This window comes from Oryzias melastigma, linkage group LG14 (genome assembly GCF_002922805.2).
Source record: "Oryzias melastigma strain HK-1 linkage group LG14, ASM292280v2, whole genome shotgun sequence".
Classification (NCBI taxonomy): domain Eukaryota; kingdom Metazoa; phylum Chordata; class Actinopteri; order Beloniformes; family Adrianichthyidae; genus Oryzias; species Oryzias melastigma.
The window spans coordinates 17,400,233-17,414,838 of record NC_050525.1 but is presented as its reverse complement, the minus strand read 5'-3'; positions in this window follow the sequence as shown (position 1 = coordinate 17,414,838).

The following is a 14,606-nucleotide window of genomic DNA, read 5'->3' as shown; positions in this document are numbered from 1 at the left end:
CTTTTTAAGCATTTCATTGTACAATTTTATCTGATTCTCTATTTGTTTTTCTGTCATTGTACAGTACTTAGGGTCTATATGGACAATTTAAGTGCTTTATAAATAAAGTTTTTTGTTATTATAATTTTATTAATTTGATTGTTTTAATTTTTAAAGAGTACACAAACTTTAGTCCAAAATTCGCATGCTAAAACAACATTTTAGTCAGCATATGTGAACAACTTCCTCAACAATTTGCATAAAAATGATAGAAAGTGCAAAAGAAATTATGAAAAGAGAAGAAAAAAAGGCATGTAAATGGAGATAATATATACATAAGATAACATTTATATAATTTAGCATGTAAAAATGTATTTATCTTGTTGCTTAATCTCATGAAAAAGTGGTGGATTATTTTTCCTATCTTTTGCTTTAGTTTTACCACAAACACCATTTCGTTCAACCTCACTTTTAATATTTCGAGTGATGCATTTCTGGTCCATCAGATATGTTTATTTATTCATTTTACTTGTTACAGTCATAACCTAATCAGATAAGTCTTAAAACGTGTGTATGCCTACAAAATTTAAAGGGAAAAAATGTGTACCTTTTCTCTTTTGACAGTTATATATTTATTCTTGAAACATTAGCCACTTTACTCATTTAAGGAGCTCACTACTAGAAAAAGAATATAATACAGTTTACAACAACAACAAGTAAACTGATAATCATTCTATAATTTTGACATTTGAAGTTGATTTGATTTTTTTCAATGTTAAATATTTACTATTTTTAAACAATAACTGAAATTAACAAAAAAAAGACTGAGCTGAAGCATCATGCCTATCAAAGCCCGTCCAAAAAAAAAGAAAGAAAAAGATTACAGTTCGATTTGCACTGAAACAAAATTTAACATCAAGTGGAGAAATATCCCCCAGATATTAAATCATAAGAAAGTGAGCTAAGCATTATATATTTAGTGTGTATCGATCATTTGTTCGTGTTAAGGGTCAAATTTAAATTTTTAAATTTATTTTAATTTTTAAATTTTAAATTAATTTAAATTTTATTTTTACTTTATTATCATTCTTGTTAAGGTTATGTTGTGTGTTAAATGGGACTCTGTTGTAAAAAGTATTATTACTAAAAACATATTATTCTTTGCCGCCTGCTGCTGCCTTCATTAGGAGTTTGCTTGCAATTGTTAAAAAAAAAAAAAAAAAAAAAGTGATTACAGGTAAGTGTGTTGTTCAGGCCACTGAGCTGGACCGAATTTATGTGGATTCAATCTGTGTCACTCATAGACATATTCCCACGATGAGATTTTGAGTTTTATTTTGAAATATTGACTTCACATCCGTGATTTGCTCTCTCCACTGCCGCTTGATGCAATCTCATTTAACATGGCGACAGTCTGTCAGTTGGGGAGTGGAACAGATCAGTCGCGTAGAAAGTATGGAGCATGAATGGAGGTCAGTGTAGCTGAATGGGAGAACTAAAAGGATGTTGAACAGAAAGAAAAACAGAATTTCTTGATATTGGTCCAATATTTTTGATACTGGTGAAAAAGTTTTATGCTGATAAACTATGAAGTGTAACCACACAGAATAGGAATATTGGTGGTCAAGTTGAAACTATTAATTGTTAATTTGAGGGTGGAGAAGGGTAGAGGTTATTGACTTTATGTCCTTGCATTTAGAAAAATTACACTTCCATTTATGTAAGTGAATGCTAAAGATTAGCATTATGGGTGCAACTTTTTAAAATCTTTTTGTTAAAAACAGATGTTTACTTTTTGCTCCTAACAAATATGCCAATTTCTTTTGTCACATCTGCTTTCCATCCAGTTTATTGCTGAAAAACAACACTTTTCAACTTCAACTATTGCAAATTGAGATTGAGAAATTGTGTTTTTCCTGGATTAGCAGCCTAATCTCCCTACCATAAGTAGAGAATGGGGAGGTGGTGGGGAGTCTGGCACGCACCGCACAAACAAAAACTATAAACACACAAACACAGCAAGGAGTGAAAGTGATTTTTTTTTTTTTTTGGCTTTTTGAAATGAAGGTCAGTGTTTAACAGGTGAGCAAAGTAGGGCAGCAACGATTATAATCATTTCCAGTTCATCTTCTGATTATAGCTGTGCAGCTTTTGTTCTGAAAAGACCCATTTCTGGGAGAAATATTTAGGAGCCCCCAGCTGATAACCGAAACAATAACCGTGTTGGAGTTAGCAGAGCAAAGCTGCATAAGCTGTGGGCTGTATAGGGAAACATTGTGACTGTTCAGTTGGTTCATGCCCCAAATAACCCGAGACAAAGGGGTCTTTGTCCAGCATCCTTAAAGGACTTCTGATCAGGGACATTAACTTCTGTCCTAAACTGGGAATCTTGGCGTTTGTTGCAAATCACTGTGTGTGGGGCTCTTGACTGTGATCACCACATCCTCTGTAGTAGTCCTAGATGAAATAGACTTGGAGACAGCCACTCTTGTCACACTGGGGGTTGCCAGGGCAGTTATAAAGGCTCCCTTGTGTCTCTCCTTGGTCTGGAAGACGCTGGCTTTGAAAGGGGAAACTATGCGGCACCTGTTATGTCTTGACTGAAACATCTTTCTTGTGTTGCATGGAGGAAACAATTAATAGGGACATATTTCCTGATTCTTAATACAACCATATTATTGGATTATGACTCTGATCGTCTTAGAAATCAAAACACTTCAAACCTTTCTGCTTTTTGTGAAACTAAATGTTTGGGAATGAAGATAGAAGTCCTGCTTTAGGATGTTTGTCATAGCTTTTAAAGTCCTAGTCAAATCATGTTATGATCTTTGCAAAAGTATTCCCAGTGGTCTTTTAATTATGATTGTGTCATTTTTAGAAAATTAAAAAAAAAAAAAAAACTTGGGACATTTTCTAGTCAGGAGTTTGTGCAGAGCGACAGGAGTTCATTAGAAATTTGCCTCTGAGTTGAAACCGAGTGAGCCCACCCCTATTTCCCATCATCCATCTGTTTACATGCTCCTCCACTAGCTTACAGCCTCAAATCCAACATAGCACTACTGGTACAACAAAACCATGGCGAGCAGTATTGGATCTAACCAGACGCACAGTTTGGAGTCAGAGGCCAACTCAGACGAGGAAAACAAAGATGTATTAGAATGCAGCGTATCAGGGAGCATGTTTGTAGCTTTCATGTCTTTTACGTCAAGCCTTTTCTGACGGCATTTTTTCATCTGCTTCTGATTTACAACAATTTGAATTAAGAAATACTCAGAAACACAATTTTAAGCTTAATTTTTTTGATTTATGTCCATCAAAAGAATAATACCCCAAGAGCATGTTAAGAACACCAAATTGTAAATGGGATATACTTGTATAGCGGTTTTCTACCTTCTTCGATGGCTCAAAGTGTTTTACGGTCACAGACCCATCCACAGACTGATGCCGAACACTGGCACCAACCTTCCATCAGAGGCAATTTAGAACTCAGAGTCTTTCCCAAGGACACTTCAACACATGGTGGGAATCAAACCTGCAATCTTCCAATCAGAGGTTGACCAACCTACCGCTGCACCACGGCTGCCCCAAAAACACAATTTTTACTAAAGCGGGTCTTAAAAATATGATAAAGACCCGATATGTGGAAAGGTGCTCTCCTAGTCATCTAAAATAGGGGTGCCCAAACTTTTTCGCTCGAAGGGCCAAGATCCTAATAGGTTCTCGGTTCGTGGGGCAAATACAATATATTTTTTTGCATGTCATGAAATAAGGAAAAAAATAATGAATTTGGTTTAATCTACTTATTTTGATTCTGTATTCATTAAGGTAACACATTAGTAAGAATAAAAAGTTACATTTGTCTTTGAAACCTTTAACAACAAGGCCTCACTGGCCTTTTTTTTTATTAAAACACAAGAACAAGCTAAAACAAACTTTCTTCTAATGAAAACAGCAAACTGTACAAAGAGACGTGGAGCTGCTCTTTTGACTTTATCCATTAACCACTGACGTTGTCACTCCATCTTGGCTAGCCGAAAAAGGTCACTAAAAGCATCGGAAGTGATCGTGAAGGTTCCGGGAAGATTCTAAAACCAAAAACAAAAGCCCAGGGCTGACTCACTTGGGGGTGGTTTCAGGATTAGTCGCAGGCAAAGAAAGTGCTAACAGCGCCGCCTGAAGGCTGAAAGTATATTACAGCCGTAGAGTTTTATAACACCGTAGAGAGTCATTGGAAAACGGGTAAAGGGTTTTAACTAAACACTCTGTGGCTTCTGCAGACACGACTTGGCGGTGCAAAAGATAACCTTTGGCGGGCCCCACCTTGAACAACCATGATCTAAAAGGAAGTGATTCAGATCTACAACACAAACCTTTGGAGCTTTGGGAAGCTTGGAAACATCTTGGGTTACCTGGATTCTTATTGCTTCTTCATTTGCCCACTGCCATAGTCAGACAAGAGACATGGATGGATGGATGGGCAGACGGACAGACGGATCATAGACTCTCCCCAATATAGTCTGTGATTATCATTATTTCTGCAAATGTGCTGCATGAGTGCTTTGCTGTGTTTGGATTACGCAGCAGTTTTTAGTTTTTCAAGGACTGTTTTTTAGCCCTATAAATATGTAAATATGAGAATTTAAATTATTCTAGACGTTCAAACCGATGTCAAATGTAATCAGGAGTGCATGCGTACTTTTGTGCTGTAGATTTTTCCGGCTCTAAATGTTGTGTCAGTGCACACAAGTTTCTCTGTGCTCTGCATTTTTCCTCCTCAGCACTTTGCCTACACTTGTTTGACAGTGCAGGTCTATGTAACATGAGCCCCCAGGTCACCTTTACTACAGTTTCCAAGTTCCTGTCTTTAGGGTCCACTGATCAAATATAAATATTTCATTTAAAGAGAAAACAATACACCTCTGTGAACCTCTAAGCCCCTTCACCTGTTCTTTTTTTTTTTGGTTTTACAGCACATCGGCCCACACACAGACATGCTGTTTAAATAAAACAGCTCTCGTGTCACGATTGAAGCGTGGTTTGTCTTCCCTTTCAGAGATGATCTCTCACTGTTGTCACAGAGTCAATCAGTTGTTTTGTTTTGTCTTTGAAAGATGATCTCCACAACACACCCAGAGTATTAGTGTAAAAATTCTCCCACAAGGTGCCTCCCCATTTTTACTGCCGATTACTAGCGTGCGGCGTGTGTTATCAGCTATTTTGGGATGCTGATTTGGACCGGACAGTGACAGAGATAGTCTTGCTTGGAGCTGCTGATCTCACATAACACCCAGCATGACGTCTCACTCTCGCCGGCTGCAAGGACAGTTTGATGCTTCCAGAGGAGGTGTGAGCAACTGTTTTCCCCACTACATCTACACAATGGGGATGATTGTCCCCTCCCTGCTCATCTTTACCCTTCCCTTTGACCGAAACTACCCATGTGAGAAGGACTGGGGGAATGGCCCTCTTTTTTCTGTTCAACTTTGTTTCTCAAACTTTGTTGCATGATAACCTTTTAGCACTCTTATTGTGTGAATGATTCTCCTCTTTTCCGTATGTTTTTTGGCACGTAAAACGTAATCACACTAACTGTGTTTTCAGCAATCTTGGTATGAATGCGTTCAGCTCGTTCAGGATATTACTGCTTACATTTTTGGTAATCATGAACTTTTTAATTGTATTGAATAAAATTTGCCCTATGGGAAATAAATGAAAAAGTCTTCAAATTTCTACATTTTAAGTAGATTAACAACAAGCCTTAAAATATATTCATGGACTATGTTTTTAATGCTTTATAGTAATTTTTAAAAAATTTGAAGTGTATCTAATACTTTAGCAACATGCTAACATTTTTGGCTAATTTGTTATCTACTAGGATTTGTATAGGCTAATTTAGAGTTTAGCTTCTATTTTAGCAACAGGCTAACGATTTTAACTAATTAGTTATATACTGAGGTTTTTATATGCTAATTTAGAGTTTAGCTTCTATTTTAGCAACATGCTAACGTTTTTGGCTAATTAGTTATATAATGGGGTTTTTATATGCTAATTTAGAGTTTAGCTTCTATTTTAGCAACAGACTAACGATTTTAACTAATTTAGTTTAGTAAGAAATGTTATGCTATGTTGGAGTTTAGCTTGTATTTAAGCAATGAGCTGGCTTTTTTGGCTAATTTGGCATCTACTAAAGTTTTTTGGGCTAATTTAGAGTTTAGCTCATATTTAAGCAACACACTAAATATGTTTTGCTAAATTGACATGTATTGGGGATTTTTAAGTAATTTTACTACACATTTTTCAAAAATTAGGTCAACTTCAGCAGTCTTTCATAGTTCTTTAACAAAATTTCCCGTCTTTAAGCAAATCCCTTCAGCAGTTCAGCTGCTTTCACCAAAAAGCATTCACAGATTCATTATAGCAGGTAATGCAACTTTTCTAGTTTGCAATTTGATCTATCAGATGTTTGGATTTGAGAATATCTCTCATTGGCCTTAGCTCTATTACACCTTTTGACTGATGCACCAGACCTCAAAGAGGTGCCTGTATTCCTCAGGATCAGGTCTCTCTCAAAGGCAATAGATTGAGCCAGGGTTGGATTTGGCTCAGACTCACCGAAAGACTCTCTAAGCCTGAGCTTATCTACGGCTAGCTGTTGTTCTGTGGATCAGAAGGAGGTGGGCACTCCACTAATCTGCCCACCTGTCTAACACTCACTGGTAACCCCACATGGATGTTTATCTAAGGATCTCCACGAGCTAAATTTAAGATTCAAGTTGTTTCTGTGATTTCAAAAGATGCTCCCTTTAAATGTTTGTGTTTTTAATCTTTGTCACAACGGGTGCGTGCAGTGACAGAAGCAGCACTCCAGCAGTTACAAGCCTCCCCCCTCAGGCTGTGATAACATTTGTCATCGTGGCACTCCGTCTGCCACAGAAGGGAAATAATGCAAGTGCTTGGTGCTTGTTCCTCGTTTTGCTGTACACCTGCTACAGGGATTGTAGATTCCTATCTGTCCTTTTTCTGTTTATCTAAGTCGTATTGTTATAGCCGATAATGCATTTTTCTGGTAAGACAATATCTCCCAGAAATGAGCTGCTTGGAGACTGCTCTTCAATCTCTGCTTGCTTGTACAGCCAGCGCATACACAGATGTTGATAGCCTAATGGCACAGAAACTCGTCACCCTGTATGTGAATAAAATTAAATATTGCTCGAAAAATGATTGTTTGGTGAATTTATAATCTGAAATTAAACTTGCAGGAATTGGTTCTACTTGTTTTGTGGTTATAAACATGTTTGCATTGTTAAAAACAACAAAAAAAAAGAAAAAAAAAGCCTCTCTCCGCTAGCTTACAGCCTCTCACATTTTGTTTTACAGTTTGAATAAAGAAATACTCAGAAATGCAATTTTAAGATTCGTTTTCCCCATATATGTATAAGAAAAAAGTCACAAGTAAATATTATAAACACAATTTTCATTGGAGTTGGTCTTTAATACTTAACATTGTGGCTATATTTACTTTTCACTGCTGTATCCGAACAACACCAGGGGCTCTCTTTCAAGGTTTATCTGCACTGTAGATTCTGCAGTGTATCGATGGACATGATCGTCTATTCATGAGACCTGTACTTTTTATTTTTGCCTTTGCAGGAAAAATCAAGGTTTAGTTCCTTTTTTATTTAATTTCAGTAAAATTAATGAATGATAGATTTGTATCCATCTCAACTTCATTTTTCCTTCACTCTTTCCATCTAGACCTTCTGTTTTAGCTAACTCTATTGCATTTTTACTTTGCCTTTCTGTCACTTCTTTTGTTTTTCATGTCTTTTTCCTATTTTTTTATTTGCTGAGACTTTTTTCCTCTTTCTATCTTTTTTTGTTTTTTCTTTTCCGATATACTTCTTTCTTCCTGTATTTTTCCTTCTTTTTTAACATTTTTTCTTTTTTTTTTTTTTTTACATTTTATTGATTCCATATGTCCTTTACAGTTTTTTTTCCCTTCTCATCCATATTAGTATTTGCCTCTTTATCTTTCCTTTCCTTCCATTTTCTTCCTGTTTTGTGTTATTTCATAGAACAATGTCTACATTCTGTCCATCCTTCCCTCCATCATTTTTCCTTGTTTTCCCTCCCTAAAGATCCACCCATTCCCAGTGTGTGAACCCTGTAAATGTTCCAGCGTCTGCCCTTGTCCTAACATTCCTTCGCTCCGTTTCTGCAGCTCGGATTTGTCCCGGCCCTAATCACCTCAGTAATTACACTCAGGTGACACTGGCACATGTACGGGCTGTGCTGCCATCTATAATACCTCACCAGGGTGGATCACACAGCTGTTGTTTCAGAGCCAACAATAGGCGGTGCCACTTTCTGCTCCGACAGCCCTCCATTTTCTTTCTCACCTCCCCGTCTTTTGATCGTCTTTACTCACCACTCCCTCATGACGGAAGCAGCAGTGCAACACAGATTCCAGCTGAGAGTGGCTGTGTTGTAATTCCAGTAGGAAATGCATTTCTCCTTTATTCATAGGGTTTTAAAACTAGGACATTATTTTAGTATAAAAGTTATAATAAACTTGACTGTTTGTGGAAGATTTACCTATGACAATAAATTATAATTTCTATTGTTTATAACTTATAAACAAGTTATTTTGGAATTGAAATAGTTCATTTCAAGCAAACAACAGAAATATCTATACAGAGATGCGTCAAACTTATGATAATTAGTCATGAATTGATTGGAAAATACACATATATCCACACACACATGTAGATAATTCAATTATTACTACTCCTAATGCATACATAACATGACACATAGCAACCATTAAATATTAAGTTTACCAAAAGGAGTTTAATTAATCGCTTCAATGGAAGTAGGAGGAAGCTCATTTCTATAATCCCACCCCTATTTTTTTATATATTTTTTACATTGATTATCATAATGTCTGTGTGGCCTCATCATTTGTATTAAAATTAAAGTTCCATTAGTTGTCAATCACCTCACCTAGGTGTGTGAAATGTGTTCTCTGCATTTGACCCATTCCCTGGGGGAGGGGTGAGCTGCAGACACAGCCGCGCTCAGAAACCATTTGGTGGTTTAACACTTTTATGCTGAGTGTCAAGCAGAGGGCCTCATTTTTAGAGTCTTTGGTATAACTTGGCCTGGATTTGAACCCATGACCTTCCAATCTAAGGGTGGACACTCTACCACAAGGCCACAAGATTTTATTTTATTTTTTTCAGGATGAGCTGCTGAAGAGAAAAGTAAGTAATAGAGATTAAATTACAAACAGTACAAATGTGTCCCTGCGTTAAAACTAGGGGTGTGTACTGGCAAGAGTCAAGCGATACAATACATATCGCAATACGTGTCACACGATACATATCGCGATACATCCCAAGATACTGTTTGTTTCCTTCTTAGTGAAGCCTTCCTGCTTGGTCATCAGCGTTTTTACAATATTGAATCAGATTGGACATTTTAATCAGCATGATGATTCAAGTTAACCATTCCATTAATTAATCTGCCAAATCTGTCAAAATCCAACCCAGTCAGAAGACATCAATTTAAGAGAGTTCCTATAATCTGATCTACTGGCACAAATTCACCTCTACTAACCACTACAGGAAATGCTCTGTGATTTTGTGGCAGGTTGTAAATCCTCAACCTTTTTTTTAAGCTTGCTGGGAGTTTTAAAGTGTCAAAAATGAAAATAGTGGTTGACAAGACGAACTTTGCGACTCATGATTTAGGCTGCTGGGAGTCTTATCTCAATTTATGTTAAAAATCAGAAAAAAACAATGTAAAATGAATTAGAAAAATAAAAAATGTTTAAATAAAAATGCAAGTGCAGGTCCAAAAGATTGAATAACTCCTTTGTGCCACATGCTGTCACATTTATCAACTAACTTAAGGAGGAGAAGGATGAAATTGGGAATACAATCTGAAGTAAACAATAATTATTCCATTCTACCCTTATTTATTCCTTTCTATACGTCATTGTATTTTATTTCAGATCTTTTTTTTTTTATTATTCCGATGCAACATTTGCTTTATTTTACCAGAGCTATTCTCAAGGGGTCAATAGAGTCTAAAGTTTTAATTATCTGTATTTAAGTTGTCCTTCAAGGAGGAGCCAAAGTAAAAAAAATTAGCAAACATTAGCAAAAACTATAAAGTACCAAGAAAGATCTAGGCTGGATTTACATGACAGCCATGACTCTTTATATTACTTTGTATTACAGCAGCTTTTAGACCTCTGCCTTCCCCGCTAACAAGACAACTATAAAACAAAACAATTGCAGGAAGCAAAAATAAGCTAGCAGTCCGAACTAGTGGCTACCAGCCAGGTATCAGCAAAGCCAACTGACAGATGTTGTGTGGCATGGTAACCAGTGGCAGCAGCAGCCAAATCTGAAGCTGGCAGGACTTCAGCTTGCTCCGTCACTGCCTCTGTGTCAGCCAGTGCTTAAGGGGAAGAGCGATGAGCGATCAGCTGACCGTGGAACAGGCACTGACAGTCAGAAGGCTTTGGTCAGAGGCCTGAAACAAAGCCCCCCGCTGACAAACCCTGAAGCTGAACATGTGTTGTTGGAAGAGTTGTGCAGGTGTCCTGAAACATGTGACCTGAGAGACAGCTGAAACCAGAAACCATTCTGAGTCTGATATAAGAAAGAAAGGGGCTTCAGTTCTCCTCCACTCCGAAAAGTTATGACTGTCCACCCCCACTTTCCGTCATCCATCTGTTTAGAGTCTTTTTTGCTAGCTTAAACCAACCTAACGTTAACGTTATCTGGATGCATCAGAATGGAGCATCCATGACATTTTTTTGTCTGCTTCTGATTCACAACGATTTTAATACTAAGAAACACAATTTTAAGATGACATTTCCTTATATATGTCCTCCATCATGAGAAAAATTATACAGTAATATGTTAAAAAAAAAACATTTTCTGTGGGTCTTTACTGACAACATTCATACAAAATATAGAAAAACTAGCAGAATAAAGACAGAAAGCCCTTGTAACCTGAAAGTTAAGCATGTCTTTATCCTTTAAAAATAATAATTGTCTCCCAGAATTAGTAAACATGGAATTAGAAAATGCAATGTATGCACATTTGTATGCATTAATTTCTGTCCTAGAAAGTCATTTTTTGATTTTGTGTGACAAGATGAATTTTATAAGATGCATACCCCATCAAATAAGACAAAATGTTAACTTTCTGGAATTATAACCGTGAATTTCTATCGGTTTTTCCAACTTGTCTCACTGTGATTCAGCTCCATTGTTTTTTCATTACATTTAAGTCTCTGTCAGACCTCTGGTCCTCCTGTCCTACAGTCCAGAGTTTAAAATATATCAAAGAACATTTCTTCTCCTTGAATTAATTCTCCTTTTTTCCAATACTTCTCTTATTCTAGTACCTCAACTCTGTTAATTATGTCCTTTTGTCGAACATTAGGGAAAAGCAGAGACGCATCAAACTCATTGGAAGCAGAGGCAGTAAATGCAGAAACATAAACGAAAAAAAGTAGATTGTTGTTTGAATGTGACTGAAAGTACAGCATGACCTGCACTGACAATCTATCAGCTTTTGAGTTTCAAAGCAGGTCTTTTTGAAGCTGAGCTGCAGCTGAAAGCTCCTCAGATGAACAAAGGTGTCTCCAACTACTTCTTTTATATGTTGTCAACTACAGAAGCAGATAGCTGTGAGGTAAAATGCACTAAAATATTCAAAAAAGAGTTTTCATGCCTCATGGACAGATGAATTGTGGGTAATCAAACAGATGGATGGGTCATCTCTGTGAATCAGTCACTGGCAGAGTGGACATGAGAGGCAGTATGGGCTCACAAAAAGATTTAGGGTTAAGAATTCGAATAAAATACATTTATAAACCTGATGGTTGTTCTTGAAGGATTTTTTTTATTTTAAAAACCTGTTACCCAGAGAGAAATGTTTGGCACTGGACAACGCCAGCAGCTTTGTGTGGGACATTTCCTCGTTCCATAACGTCCAAGTTTTCTCCTGTCTGGCTGCCAGCAGCGACCCGAAACCTGACATACTTGTCTGAAGGGATTTAGATTTCATCATGGTGCTACACGGATGAGAGTCTGACAAGTTCAGACAGGATATGTTAGAGGCATCAGCGAGCGTAAATAGGTTGATGGGCAAACATTCAGATGTAGTATCAGAGGGATGTCGGATGTTAGTGGTTGAATGGGATTTTCCTGGTATTATGATTTATTCTAAATGTAAAAAGAAAAAAAAACAGTTAGTGGGTTAAGCTGGAGATTTTAAATAGACTTTAGCATTGAAGATGAGTGTTTTAGCCCCAAAACAACAAAGATGGGCTTTAGAAAACTCCACTAATTTGGATTTGAAGGAAAACTTCAAATAGAAAAAAAGAAGAGACAGTTTAAAAAGTAACATGGAAGTAAAAAAGAAAAAAAAACAAGTGAAATGACTCACCTAATACAGTCATGATGACAAATGTGGATCACAAGACTTAGGTAGTTGCATATCTGCCTAATTAATGTTTTACAACACATGATCTGCGTTAAGCTGTATTTCAAAAATAACTTCAATAAAGATGTAATATTAATTTAAATTGGAAAACAATGCATATTCTCATTGTTCATGTTTTTGTTATTCTCTACTCACTACACTATATGATATTACCAATGTTGCAGATAAATCTGAGAGTTTCAAAAAGGAGTTGGTGCTTGGTTTTCCTTTGTGACACTGCCACCTAGTGGAAGGATTCTGAAAGACATTGAGTAAGTGGAAGTATGATTTTTTGCTAATTTTTCAGAGAAAATGAATGATAAATTTATTTTTCACTCCTAGTGAGTGGTTGAGTGAAGCTATTCATTGCAAAAAATCTGCTTACCATCTTTAAATCATATTGACAACAGAAACTTCCCAAATGAGCCTGTTCAAGAGTTTACATACCCTGATGAATTTGTTCTGAAAACATGCACACAAGATGATATTAAAGGGTTTGAATTTCACTTCATGTTTTTATTTATTTATTTCATTTTCCCAGCACACATCAATGAATTAAAAATATTCTTGTCTTTGGTGAAAATGAAAGGGAACAGAAAGAAGAAAACATATTAGCTCTGCCCCATTTAACTAATGCATTAAACTATTTTAACTAAATATATCTTTCTGTAATGCAAAAACAAATACATCAAATAGCTGGCAAAAGCTGACAAACAAACAAAAAAAAAAAATTTTTTTTTAATTATATTCCCAACATCCTCATACTTAATACTGTCTGAGCCTTATTTTATTTTATTTTTTTAACATGTATATAAAATGTTGTAATTGAATAGTATTGATTTCTCGTTCTGATTCCCTGCACTGAAAACACCTTTTTCTTTCATTTTTGTTCAGAATTTGTTCGTTTTAAAAATCTCATGTCCTTTTAGGTTCTTTTTTTATAAGTTATATAGCAGACTTTAGTGACGTGCTCTTCACATTAGTTTTACAATGGAATGATTTACAAAGTCCTTAAATTTTGATATTTTCAGCTTTATAAATAGCTCCTTCCTGTGATTCTGTATTCTACTCGTTTCTGTAGTATAAATATAGAGTTTATAGATTTCTTATTTGCTTTTCCACAAATTTCCATTCACTAAATCAGATATGGAATGATCAAAGAAATCATATGTGAGGCATAATGATTTTGTATTGTTACCTAATATAATGAGGCTTTTGCTATCTTTGCTTTAATGCAGCTCATATGTGATTTCCAGTGAAGGACAACTAAAGGTGACCCACCTCACCTGTGACCTTGAAAAGGTCTTGGAGTACCCTTGCATCCTTCATCCAGTCCTGCACTAACATTTCTGAAACTCAGAGACCTGTCAAAAGATCTACGGGAAAAGGTAACTGAACTGTAAAAAACAAGAAAGGGATATAAAAAGATATTTAAGGAACTGAGAATGCCAAGATCAAGAAGTGGAAAGTGAGGGGTTCAATAAGGAGACACCTGGAAAAAAAAAAAACAGGCTGCATGGTGGGGTCATTTTTGTGTAAATGCCACAAAGTAGCTCACTTAAAATATACCATCAGCACAGAGACAAACCTCCAAACTTCTGAATCAAAGTAATTTACCAAGATTTGACTTTTTGGCCACAACATAAACGCCACATTTGGAGAGGAGTCAACAAGGCAGACGAGGAAAAGAACACTGTTACTACTGTGAAACACGGAGGTGGAGCGCTGATGGTTAGGGGGTTTGTGAGCTACAAAGACACTGGAGATTTGGTCAAAATTAATGACAAGATGAACGATCCAAAAGTCCACCTGTCATTGGTTGACAATAAAGTGCTAGATTTTATTTGTATATTTTAGTTTGGTGCAGAGAATGATGACCTCAGACGTTCCTGTTAAGATAATGGAAGCTCCTGCTGCACTCCGCTGCATGAGTTATGTATAAAGTCAGCTGAGAAGCTCGGCCTTGCTGTCTGTCTGCACACGAGCGAGGGGAGAGTGTGAACACGTGCTCTGATGAGTCCACGTTCCAGCTTGCCTTTGGGAAAATAAAATGTGTCAGCTTTTAAATGCCAAAGATGAGAGCGACCATGTGGGCTGTTATCATTGCCACAGCCGGCATC